This window comes from Chrysemys picta, chromosome 13 (genome assembly GCF_011386835.1).
Source record: "Chrysemys picta bellii isolate R12L10 chromosome 13, ASM1138683v2, whole genome shotgun sequence".
NCBI classification, from domain to species: Eukaryota; Metazoa; Chordata; order Testudines; family Emydidae; genus Chrysemys; species Chrysemys picta.
This window is the reverse complement of record NC_088803.1, coordinates 36225163-36238085: the sequence shown is the minus strand read 5'-3', so window position 1 is coordinate 36238085 and position 12923 is coordinate 36225163.

Below are 12923 nucleotides of genomic sequence, written 5' to 3'. Positions count from 1 at the left end.
TGGGAGCTAGGAGAGCAGGCAGTTCTCGTCGATCTGCACAGGGAAACAATCCTGACTGGGCACACTTATATTCAAGAGAAACAGTCATGCAAATGCTATATGAAAACTAGTCACGGTCCTTAGGCTCCAGGCAAGTTGCAAAATGTGTTTCTCAGATGGTATGAAGCTTGGGTAGCCCTGTCTCACATGACTCTGGGTGAGCTTCACTTGGGGGCTGTGTCACTTATGCCACTGTCCGTCTGGGCACAGGACACCTGGCAGTGGATATTCTGCAAGGAGAAGGTGGCCATAGAAGGCAGCTGCTACCTCTCTCTGCTTAGGGACCTGCAGAGGGCAACACAGTTGGAAACTGTGTCCATCCCTTCAGCAGATTCTTCAGATGGGGCTCCCCTGGAGACCTCAGTGGGGGCGTGGAAGGGGAGGGTAGAAAGTTGCCCTTTCTTGGCACAAACCCAGAGGGAGGTTGGGAATAGGAACAATTCCCTCTCCCCCATTAGAATGAAGTTTGCATCTCCCAGCTGGAGTGAATCTAGTCCTCTGAGTCTAGGCTCATCTGTGCCTCGTAGGTTTAGAAATCAGTATGGAAAGCTCAGGAAAACAGGTCTCCTTGGGAGATTTCTGCTACTTACTATTTAAATACAAGCTGGAAATATCATGGGAGCAGGAGAAATTTTGGCATCCTGGGGTTTCCTAGCACAATGGGACTTCGACCTGCTTGAGATCTCTCTCGGTGCTACTGCAACATAAAGGATAAATAACAACGATGAACCAGGCAGTGCTGAGGTGCAGGGCAATTCATATTTTGAAATTTCCCAAACATTTTCATACATCGTGAAACATTTGGGGGCTCAGTGTATGAAATGCAGAGACCATCCAAGCTGGCCCGTTCTCAGCGTTGCCACCTCTCGCAGTATTATCCTGTCTCGTGACATTTCATCTGTTTCTGTGTGAGATGCGCCACTTTCATTTCAAAGAAAAAATAAAATAGCACAGTCTAGGCCTCGCTGTTGCAGAGAAATGCTTGGAAAGGTGACCCGAGTGCCCCCGTGAGGCTCAGAAAGCAACGAAATGTTGGGTTCTTCTTCTTCCTCATTTTTAATTTCATGATTTTAAAGCCAATTTCATGATTATGTGGGCCTGGCCTCATGATTTTTGAATGCTTGGGACTAGCAAGACTGCTTTTCAAACCCTAATTTGCAAATACACTGCCTTGCTATCCACAATCTGTGATGACAAACAGTGAACAGTCACTGCTAGCCCCAAGGTTAGATGTTTTTTCACAGACACAGAAGAATAAAATTAAGTACTGCCGGTATGTATCCAAATTAGGGCGTCGGAATTCTGAGCTGAACTGGGGAACAGTATTCAGATCCAGGTGAGGCTTAGCCTGGGGTTTGGGAATCAGGAGAAAGGCAAAACCAGCGCTAGAATTTGCGTTCTTGTTCAACAGCCCCCAGATCTCATGAACTGCTCTTGTCAGCTGTCTGCCATCTTGGTGTAAATCTCATGCAGCCCTTGTGGTATTTCAGCCCTGGATAGGGTGACCAGATGTCCCGATTTTATAGGGACAGTCCCGATTTTTGGGTCTTTTTCTTATATAGGCTCCTATTACCCCCCACCCCCTGTCCCGATTTTTCACATTTGCTGTCTGGTCACCCTAGCCCTGGAGGCTGTGCTTGACAGCTTTCAGCCTAGAGGTGGAGAGTACGCTCTCTTTCCAGGCTGAGAGGTCACCTAGAACCAGTCACAAGAGTGTGTTCAGATCAAGGGATTTGAAACACTTCTCCCACGACATTCAAAATGTTTTGGATTCAAGGAACCAGCTTTGGGAGGAGGGATAGCTCAGTGGTTTGAGCATTGGCCTCCTAAACCCAGGGTTGTCAGTTCAATCCTTGAGGGGGCCATTTAGGGAATCTAGGGCAAAAATCTGTCTGGAGATTGGTCCTGCTTTGAGCAGGGGGGTGGACTAGATGACCTCCTGAGATCCCTTTAGGGTGACCAGACGTCCCGATTTTGTCGGGACTGTCCCGATATTTGCTCGTTTGTCCCGCGTCCCGACCAATGTTTGGTCGGGACACTGGACAAACAAGCAATTTTTGCCCTCCGCTCTGGCTCGCGCCCCCTCCCTCGCCCCAACTCCGCCCCCTCCTTCCCCCATTGGATAGCTCCCCAAATCCTCGGCCTGGCCCCACCCCCTCAACTGCCCCATTGGATCCCTCCCCAAATCCCCGCCCCCTACCGAAGCACGCCGCATTCCTCCTCCCTCCCAGGCAAGCGCTGGAGGGAGGAGGCCCGGGGACAGCGGGATGAGTCCGGCCTGGCCCTGGCCCAATCGCAGGCAGGAGGGTGGGGGGTACCTGCAGGGGGGCAGCCCCGGGTCCAGCCTGGGGAACCGGCTCCCTACGCGCCCATGGGTGGGGGGGCAGCAGCTGTCCGCGTGGGGACTCTGGTTCCTCGGGGCTTCACCTCCGCCACGTGCGCTCCGGCCCCGGAGGGGTGTAGTTGGCGCTGGGTGCCAGGCAGATGCCTCTGCCTGACACGCGGCGAGGGAGAGGCGGAGTAGCAGCTGGAAGGGCCGGTCGGGCTGCACTCCCGGGCCCGCGGGGAGCTGAAGCCTGCCAGGGAAGGGGCTGCCACACGCTGGCGCGCCCGCGGCCAGCCCAGGACGGTCTCCGCGCAGGGACTTGGCGGGGGTGCTCCCCCTGTCCGTGCCCATCTCCGCGGCATCGGGCTCCGGGCAGGGGTTGTTGCATCCCGGGACCCGGGGGCCGCTGTTTACCGGCACCAGCCTAGGCGCTTTCCGCTTGTTCGTGCTTTTTTTTTTTTTTTTTTCTCCCTACCGGCTTTTTTATTTTTTGGCTCCGCCCCCTTTCCCCCCCCCTTCCCCCCCCCCCCCCCCCCCCCCCCCCGCGCGCGTCCCGATATTTCGCCTCTCTGATCTGGTCACCCTAGATCCCTTCCAACCCTGACATTCTATGATCTCTTTAAAACAAATGATGAGTTTTGCCAGCTGCATTAAACAAGCCTAATCCACAAACTATTTGGGAGGAAATATCCATATCCATTTATTTATTTGATGTTTTATGACCTATTATGCTGTGATATAAGAGAGTAAGACATATAGTACATTAAAAGAGGCCCATTCACTGAAACAACCCATAACAGACAGTGCAGACCACTTCTATTAGCACCCCAGTGCCTCATAAGAAAATCCGGGAGGTCAGCAAATTGGGTCTTCCCTTTATCACTTTACAATGATGTCTTGCAATTGCATTAACTCTGCACGTCTCCAAATGGCAGCACATCCCTCCATTCTATTGCTGAAATGTGTGTTTCCCTGTGCCGGGATTGTATTGTATTTGTTTGTAAGATTTCCTAAAATGACAGCTGTTAAAGTCGTTTTTATTTTCATAAGTAGCAACCTACAAAGATATCCTGTGCATTCTGTCCGCAATAATAACATGGTTTCAATGTGATGTCATTTTCCAGAAGCCAATCTCAGCAGATTAGACTTTCAGCAAATTTCAGCAAACGGCTCCTGGCCCCAAGTGTTTGGTTTCACATAAAGGATGTTGCAGAGGCTGCAGATCTTTTCTCACAAACCAACTCATCTTTAAACTGTTTGTTGGAACCAGCACTTCCATGGGCTTTGATCCAGGATAGCATCCCTATTCAGGAAAGCATTTAAGCCCTGAAACCATGCTTTCCTGAGTGGGGTCCGTAAGGATAGAACGGAAAAGTATCCAGAGATCCAGATGACTTGTAATGAGATCCCTCAAATGGATCCAATGACTTAGATGATGTGATTCCCCACATTGTATGCCCAGCCTCAGCAGCTGTGCACCTAACTTTTTTCATGATCAGACCTTAACTTTTCACCTTCCTCTGCAGCCTGGGGTGCAGGTCACTTGCTAGGAGCATCTGGGTATGTCTCACCAAATCAATTCCCTGCCATTGGCAGGCGCCTCTGCCATTGGTGCACCTTGCTCCCTCCTATTCTCTGCCAGTGGCACACAGGGCCCGCGCTTCCATTTAGGCGACCTAGGAGGTTGCCTAGAGCACCAGGATTGGGGGGGGGGGCATTTTGCCTCCCTCGGTGGGTCTTCGGCGGCAATTCTGCGGCGGGTCCTTCACTCACTCTGGGACCCGCCGCCGAAGTGCCCCGAAGACTGGGAGCACGGAAGGACCCCCGCCTAGGGCGCCAAAAACCCTGGCGTCGCTCCTAGTGGCACACAACAGTTTAGTCTCAAGAAGGCTGTAATACTTCAGTCTAATCCAAGTTATTGGAATCAACAGTGGGGTAAGTGGGTGGTGATTAGCGGACTGTGATGTGCAGGAGGTCAGAGAAGATGATCTGGTGGTTCCTTCTGACTTTGAACTCTATGACTCTAACTACAGATTATATTATTTTAAAGTTGCTTTTCAAAAGAATGATCAGCAAGAACAATGCTGGTGAAAGCTGCTGGCTTGACAGCGCTGGAGACTGAAATCCAGAGCAGCTACAACACAGATAGTAGCAGTGCAAGCTTCCCACACACCTGTCATGTCCTGAATCCAGAGCTCTGCCTTCTAGCTGATAAGTAGGGCCAGATCCTCAGCTTCCATAAATCAGCATAGCTCCCTGGTAGCCTCCCTGCATTCCTTAAAATGTCTCCACTCCCTGCTGGGAAGACACCAAATCCTGAACTCAGGGCTTGGCCAAGGAGAGGAGAAGGAGCTGACATTCAAATTCTTCTTCTTTTAAAAGCATTTTCAGTAATGTTTTCAGCACCATGGATTCTTTGTTGCTGGTTTGCAATATTTTTTTTATCGGTTATTATTGCTGGAGCACAGCATGTGGTCACAGAGCTGTGCAAAAAGCGAAGAGTTTGAATGTGTTTACAAAAGCCTCTTTGGTCCCTTTTAAAAGCTGACTTTGTTCCTAACGTGCTTTCTGAAGGGGGGCAAGGGACAATTTTCTTTCAATCTAAGAGAAAGTCCTAATAATTACATCAACTGTACAAGTGTAAAAAACAACAACAACAAAAGGCAGTTCAGGTCTATTTAGGGGGGTTGCTACCAGATCAGATCCTGGATCTTTGCTGGTGTTTTTGATTAACCTTGTGGTCAGTAAATGAGTCAGAACTGCAGTGTGCTGCTGTCATGCTTTGGAAGGATTTGGAGTCCTGTCTGGTTTCCAGGGCCGTGTCATAGCAGTGCAAGGACACCTTGTGTCACCCCAGACTGGGTCGGGCCTCTGACTCAGGAGGTTAGCAAATCAATATGTGACTGGAAAAACACCATGATGTACATTTCTCCCCAGAAACATCAGGAGAACGGGCACAGAGGATCCCCACCCCCAAAACACTAGCGTCCCATATTCTGCTAGCTGGTCCCAATGTGTGTTCACACATGTGGCTATGGGACTGCAATGAAGCCCCTCCAGAACTCACAATCCACCCTCTTTGTCACACCACCTCCAAGACCCAACACTCGGGAAATGGTCATAAACCAATTCCAAAGGGTTTTAGGGGGGTGTAGCTTAGAGCGAGGGTGCTGTACAAGAAGAGTGCAGAAAGTGCACAAGGATTATAATGGGGGTAACTGTGTGGTTAAAAGTACATAAAAATGGATCAAAATACCAAAAAAGCCAAACTTGACTCCAGGCTTAACATTGGCCCCCATTTTTCCGGTGAGCAATTTGGGGTGTATTTATCTGAGTGGGAAGCTACTACTTCTGGATGCCATTAATCGCCTAAAATCCTCAGTGCAAAATTGGAGGCTGGCTTGAGCCGCTTTAAACCTTCGGTCCTCCCGTGCAGATGCAAGCTGAGCCATGCACCCAAGAGAAGAAGGAGAGGAAAGGTGCACACAACATCATTCTTGCTTTTAGGAGCATCCCCATTAAGAAACAGCAGTGAGCTGTATAGTTCTTTTATGGTGTAGTCAGTTTAGCAAGCTCTGCTTGGCCCCTTCGCTTCACCCTGGAATTGACATGCCTGTAGACTGAAGTGCTCTATTATTTAGCCCAAGAACAAACACAGCATGGGCAGCAGCAGTGCAAACACCCCCCCAGCTAAGCCGCCAATATACATAAAACCCTGGCCTGGAGGAACTGAGATAGGAGCTCAGTCTCCATGACCCATCCTTGTCCTCTAGGCTGAGAGTGCCATCAAGATTGCTAATCATGGTGGGGAGGACTTTCAGTTCCTGCATCAGAGTCAGACCTTAATGGCCTATAGATTAGAGTTTCCATACCCTCTAAGCCAGCTAGTCCTCCACAAGGCAGATATTTCTTTCTTATTTCCACAAGCCAGACAGCTGGTGACTAGTTTTGCTCTTGGAAAAACAAGGGATATTAGTTTTATAGCCAATGGGGTGTTCTGAAATCTATGCTGACTGCTCAAACCAATTGCACTCACTGAGGTAAGGAATGTCTGAGAGGTCTGCTTCCCCCCCGCCCCCTGTAGTAAGTGCCAAATATATGGAGAAATTTGTCTTGGGGAAATTTCCCCATTCCCATTAAAGCTAAGTTTTAATCAGCTGTTAATATGATTGACATAAGGGACTGATCCAGCTCTCACTGAAGATGAGTCTTTCCATTGACAGGAGTTGGTTTAGGCCTTAACAACCAAAGATCCTTATATCAGGGAGACCTTGAGAGCTTGCAAATAATGATGCATGATAGGAGAAGCCTGCAAAGAGCCAATGTAGAACCTGGGGGGAAAGAAAGACGATGGAAATCCACACAAAATTAGAACTGTGTGAATAACAGATTTTTTTTGATTCACTGGCAATTTTAAAAAATGGGCTTGTGTTGACCCAGAAAAAAAAAGTTTTGGAATCTTGGGTGAATTGAAAAGTTAAAAAAAAAAATGTTTTGGGTCCAATGATATATTTTGTTTCAATTTTGACCATTTTAAAGGGGGTTTGATTTTATTAAAATAAATTAAAGGACATTTCAAAAAGAAGTTATTTTGAACCAAAAAATATAAAAAAACGGTTTTGAAAATGTCAGAATGAAACATTTTGACTTTTTCTGATTTTTTGGGGGCTTTTTTTGGGCGCGGGGGGGCCACGAACATTTTGGCAAAATTTACATCAATTTTCAAAAAGCCACTGAAGCTACATCCTTCTCCAAAGAAGTTTCAGATTAAAAATGTTGCCCAGCTCTACACACAACACAAACCCTTCAGAAAAGTCCACAGCACAAAGGCACTTAGCAAACAGAGAGACTGTCAGTCTGGAGAAACAGGCTCTCTGCTTAGTGAACTATGGGATTAGCTGCTCCGACCACACAGGCTTTGGAACTTCTCTTTGCTGGTAAACTTCTGGGAGACGTGAAAGTTGCAGCCAGCCTACCATGTGTGGATCATTTTGCAGGCATGTGATTTGCAGGGCAGTGTGTCCTTGGGTTACCAACTCTCCAGGATTGTCCTGGAGTCTCCAGGAATTAAAGATTACTGTTTAATTAAATATTATATCATGTTATGAAACCTCCAGGAATACATCCAACCAAAATTGGCAATCCTAGTGTGTCATTTAATGGAATAGTAAACAGAGTATTTTGGAATGATAAAATCTTGAACTGAAATAAAATGAAATTGAACCAGAGAAACTGATTCTAAGAGAAACTAACCCCTTCCCTCCATGGAAGGCTTGGAAGGCTTCCTGCTATAGTATTTGTCAAACAGCCTTTGTCTCCCTCTGGTGGGTGCAGGTGTGTATTGCCCTGAAGGAATACAGCAAAGCCCAGCAGAAATGACCCTAATTAGCTTATGCACCAGCTATCCTGATTGGCAGTAGCAGAGACGGTCCCTGGTATTTTAGATAAGTATTCAATTCTTTTGTGCTTTGTCCCTTTTGAGACGTCTCCTTGCCCCCTGTATTGCAATGCAACAGAAGGGCATGTCTCCTCCCCCAAATGCTCCTATTTGTAGCTTTCGAACTCTGGCAGGTCTGGAGACTGAACATATATTACTTATTATTTATCTTACTATAGCACCCCGGAGCCCCAGTCACGAACCAGGACCTGACTGTGCTAGGTGCTGGACAAACGCAAAACAAGACAGTCCCTGCTCCAAAGAGGTCACAGTCTAGGTAACAAGGTGAGAAGAAATCAGATGGTCTTAAAGGTGACAGCTCCTGACTGATCCAAAATAATCCTCAGGAATAAACTAACCCACCCAAATGCCCCAACCCATGTCATGGCACTGTTGGGGGCTCTGAGATGTAGGTCTCTTGCTGGAAAATACTGTAGCCTCTTTATCTAAGGAAAGGACGCAGGCTATCTTCCCTCAGGGAAAAAACAGTGCTTCCTCCCTCCAAATAAAAGATCATAAAATCATATTTACAGTCCAAACCATAAACGAGTCTGTATTATAAGGAAGTAGCTGACTGTTGCTTATTAAGCACCTGTGCTTGTTTCATTGTAACTGAAGCCTGTGTTCAGTTTTAGCCAGTATCTGTGACTCACATGGTATCAATAATAATCCCTGAAGTTTCCCTAGAGCCTGTCAGCACAGGTGTCTGTAATTCTCTGGACGAGTTATTGCTCAATGGGAGACCATGCCTAAATGCTGCAGAAATGGTGGCTCACTATGGGGGGCTCTTCTCTCTGAGCCTACACCTATTGTTTGAGCTAACGGTAAGATTCCCAGCTTGTGTTGATATACTTGTGCTAGCTCTCACTGAACTAGCGCGCTAAAAGTAGCATCCTAGCTGCAGTAGCACAGGTGGCTGTGAGCAGCAGCACAGGCAAGCCATCCAGAGGACGTACCCCTGGGGTCCAGGTGGGTTTGTACTCAGGGCAGCTAACTAGTGCCACCGCTCTACGCTACCATGGCTACAGTTCTATTTTTAGTGCATGAGCTCATGAGAGCTAGCCCGGGTGTGCCAGTGCAAGATGGGAATCACACCCCAAGCTCCAAGTCTGGCTGAAACAACGCCCCTAGCAGCAGGGCCGGCTCTAGGTTTTTTGCTGCCCCAAGCAAACATTTTTTTGGCTGCCCCCCACCCCAGCCCTGGGCTCCTCCCCCTCCCCCGCCCACAATTGCACCCTCCTGCCGCCCCAGCCCTGGGTCACTGGTAACTCGCTCCCAGGGCAGGTCATTCAGCAGGAATTTTGGATGTGCACAGAACACTGACAGGATTGGTTCCCATATGGTTACAGAACTGCAGTAAAGTGGAACAATTTTCAGCTTGTGTGAATCGGGGATATCTGGATGCATATTATAAGACTGCCCTACATAAATGAGAAAAAGTTGAGGTGCCTTTATTATTCTTTTGTTCCATTCTTTGTTTCTATGGGGAATGCACTATCATGGTCTTCCTTTTAAACAAATAAAACTAAAACTTTAAAAAAAAAAAAAGGCAATGGCTGTTGAAAATAGCAATTCCAGTCCTAATAACCACTGGGAAGCATTTCTTGCTCAATTTATTCTACTTTTTCTACAGCAAGTTACAGTGGATCAGTATATTTGATTTGGGGGAAATGAAGTAACAGCTGCCCAAATTGAGCTTGAGCACTCCTTAATTTTGAGGGTGTTGAAATCTGGAAGGCAGGTGCTAGATTCCCTTTCTGAATATTAGCTATATCTGGAAAGGAAAAGTCAATTTCTGCTTCCATGGCTCAGAGGTGGAAATCCTCCTAAGTGCCCAGTACTGTATCTAAAGCTGCCCAGGTCCAGAGCCTCCCCTCCCTTACTTTTCATTTAAAATTCTAGTGGGATCCACATACCTCCCTTGCTAGGCTTCAGCTAGAGAGATGCACCATCCATTTAGTCCCCCCAATTCCTTCTTTGGGGGAGAGCCCAGGGCTGGGGCGGCAGGAGGTGCGGGTAGGGGGGAAGAGCCCAGGACTGGGGCAGCAGGAGGTGCGGGTGGGGGGAGAGCCCAGGGCTGGGGCGGCAGGAGGGTGCGGGTGGGGGGGAGAGCCCAGGGTCGGGGCGGCAGGAGGGTGCGGGTGGGGGCCAGAGCTGGGGCAGCAGGAGGTGCGGGTGGGGGGAGAACCCAGGGCTGGGGCAGCAGGGGAGTGCAGGTGGGGACCAGAGCTGCGGCGGCAGGGGGTGTGGGCGGGGGAGAGCCCAGGATTGGGGCGGCAGGAGGGTGCAGGTGGGGGCCAGAGCTGGGGTGGCAGGGAGTGCGGGGGTGAAGAGCCCAGGACTGGGGCAGCAGGGGAGTGCAGGTGGGGGGCCAGAGCTGGGGGGGCGGGGAGGGGAAGAGCCCAGGGCTGGGGCGGCAGGGGAGTGCAGGTTGGGGCCAGAGCTGGGGCAGCAGGGGGTGTGGGCGTGGGAGAGTCCAGGGCTGGGGCATTACAGAGGTGCGGGGGAGGTGGAGGCAAAAAACCTAGAGCTGGCTCTGTTCCTACGATTCACAGCAAGCTGCAGATTTCAGTTCCATACTCCTTCCCCCCACCCTTTCCTGTTGCTAGTGGCCAAGGGAATGCTGGGAAATGTAGTTCTTTCCCTGCTCCAGGGCTGGCTCTATAGGCAGGGAGCTAACCAAGGAACTACAGCTCCCAGGGCCCCCTGTTGGTTCTCAGCTCCCAGGCTGGATTCTTGCGCCCCTTGCCAATCTGCCGCCCCAAGCAACTGCTTGCTTTGCTGGTGCCTAGAGCCGGTCCTGCCTAGCAGGGTAATAAGGAGCACTGTGCTACTGGAGGTACCACATTTTGAGATGAACCATGAAAATGACATCCCTGAATACATAAGGTCATGAAAGACCCTATCCATTGTCCAGTAAAACTGAAGGTAGGGTTACCATTCGTCCGGATTCCCCCGGACATGTCCGGCTTTTTCGAGTTAAAAATAGCGTCCGGGGGGAATTTGTCAATGTCCGGACTTCCCCTCCTCCCCCCCCATACAGAGCGTGCGCGCGGCTTACAGAGCAGCCCGGGCTCCGACAGCCAGAGCCGTTCCTGCACTTCCCTCCTCCTCTCTCCTGAAACTTGACACCACTCCCCTCCTCCCCCTCCCTCCCTGCATTCACAGATCGCCGGCCGTTCGCCGTCTGGAGCTCCGAGCCTGCTCCACTCCCCCGCTTCCGAGCGTGCTGCTCTGCAGCACAGTAAGGGGGCCGGGGGCCAGAGAAGCAGCAGGGAGGTTCTGGGGGGGGGTAGTCAAGAGACAGGGAGCAGGGGGGAGGGTTGGATGGGTCAGGAGTTCGGGGGGGGGGCTGTCTGGGGGTTGGGTGTGTAAGGTTTTGGGCAGTCAGGGTACAGGTGGGGGGGTCTCAGGAGGGGGCAGTTAGGGGACAAGGCACAGGGAGGCTTAGGTAGGGTGTGGGGTTCTGGAGGGCAGTTAGGAGCAGGGGTCCCAGGAGGGGGCAGTCAGGGGACAAGGAGCGGGGGGGGGTCGGGAGTTCGGGGGGGGCTTTCTGGGGGGGTGGATAAGGTTTTGGGCAGTCAGGGTACAGGTAGGAGGTAGGGTCCTGGGGGGCAGTTAGGGGATAAGGAACAGGGAGGCTTAGGTAGGGGGTGGGGTTCTGGAGGGCAGTTAGGTGCAGGGGTCCCAGGAGGGGGGGGACAGGGAGCAGAGGGGTTTAGATGGGTCAGGAGTTCTGGGGGGGGGCTGTCAGGGGGTGGGGGTGTGGATAAGGGTTGGGGCAGTCAGGGGACAGGTAGGGGGTAGGGTCCTAGGGGGCCAGTTAGGATGTGGGGAAGGTCTCAGGAGGGGGCAGTCAGGGGACAAGAGGCAGGGAGGCTTAGGGAGGGGGTGGAGTCCTGGGGGGCAGTCAGGGGACAAGGAGTGGGGGGGAGGGTTGGGGGTTCTGAGGGGGCAGGAAGTGGGAGGGAGTGGAAGGGGCGGGGCTAGGGCGGGGCTCCTCCCGTCCTCTTTTTTGATTGTTGAAATATGGTAACCCTACTGAAGGTTTGTTAATCCAGAGGCCTGGCCAAATTCTAGCTCAGATGATTGCAGTCTGCTGCCCTATATTCCCCCTAAAACGTCATGCAGGTCCAAGTCTTCTGTCCTAACAATGAACCTAGAACCACACTTCCTCACTCCCTCTCTTGAACTGCTGAGTAACTGTGCTGCATGTTGTTAAACAGCTACCATGCTCCACCTCACAGGTAGCTACATTACAGTAGTGCATTAAATGAGCTCTACAAATGGGCTGTCCCTTTCCCACCTTGGTGGAGGCCATTCATGAGGCATGAGTAGTTAAGCACTTGAAGTTCCTCACATGAAGAGAGTCAATAGAAAAGGACAAGCTAACTATGTCTCTTGGATTCTACATCTCGCCAGCAAAGGCTAGATAGGCTTCCCTGGAGCGTGCAATAATCCCTTAAGGAATAATTGTGTGGCTCTGAGGCATCCTTTGCCTTTGACTGGATGATTGAGGTGCAGCTCCCAGCTTCAGTGCACTTTAAGGTTAGTTCATTTAGGAGAGGACCAATGTCGCTCAGGCCCTGCAGTGGTGCTGTAACCCCAGTTTCGCACTCCAAATGTCTGTTGATATTGTTTAACTGAGTTAATGACCCAAAAATGTGGCCTGGCCTGTTTAGATACCCATGGTTGCACTGGAAGGTGTCATAGCCAAATCACAGTGGTTCTGTAAGGAGCTCCCCCGCCTCAACAGCCCTCCTAAAAGGTGATCTGACTAAAAGTGTTCCCTCCACCCCCAGGTCACAATGTGACTGGCCCCTTTAAGAGAGAGCCGACTCCTGTGCACCTGTGACTGATTACCTGCAGCCCCACTGGACTTAAGGTAAGGCACCTGTGCCTTATAAAGAGGAGAGTAGAAACTGTTCAGGCTGCAGTGGGTGGTGGTTTCTCTCTCAGGCTTCGGGTGATTAGCTTGTCCTAACTCAGAGACTTTAAGTTTGGGAGCTCTGCACAGGGTCCTGAGGTGAGGACCTTATGAACTGATTATTGTAATTACTCCTTTCCTGAAACTTCATTAAAGATCACATGCTATTCTGTGAATATATGTTGGCTTGCTTC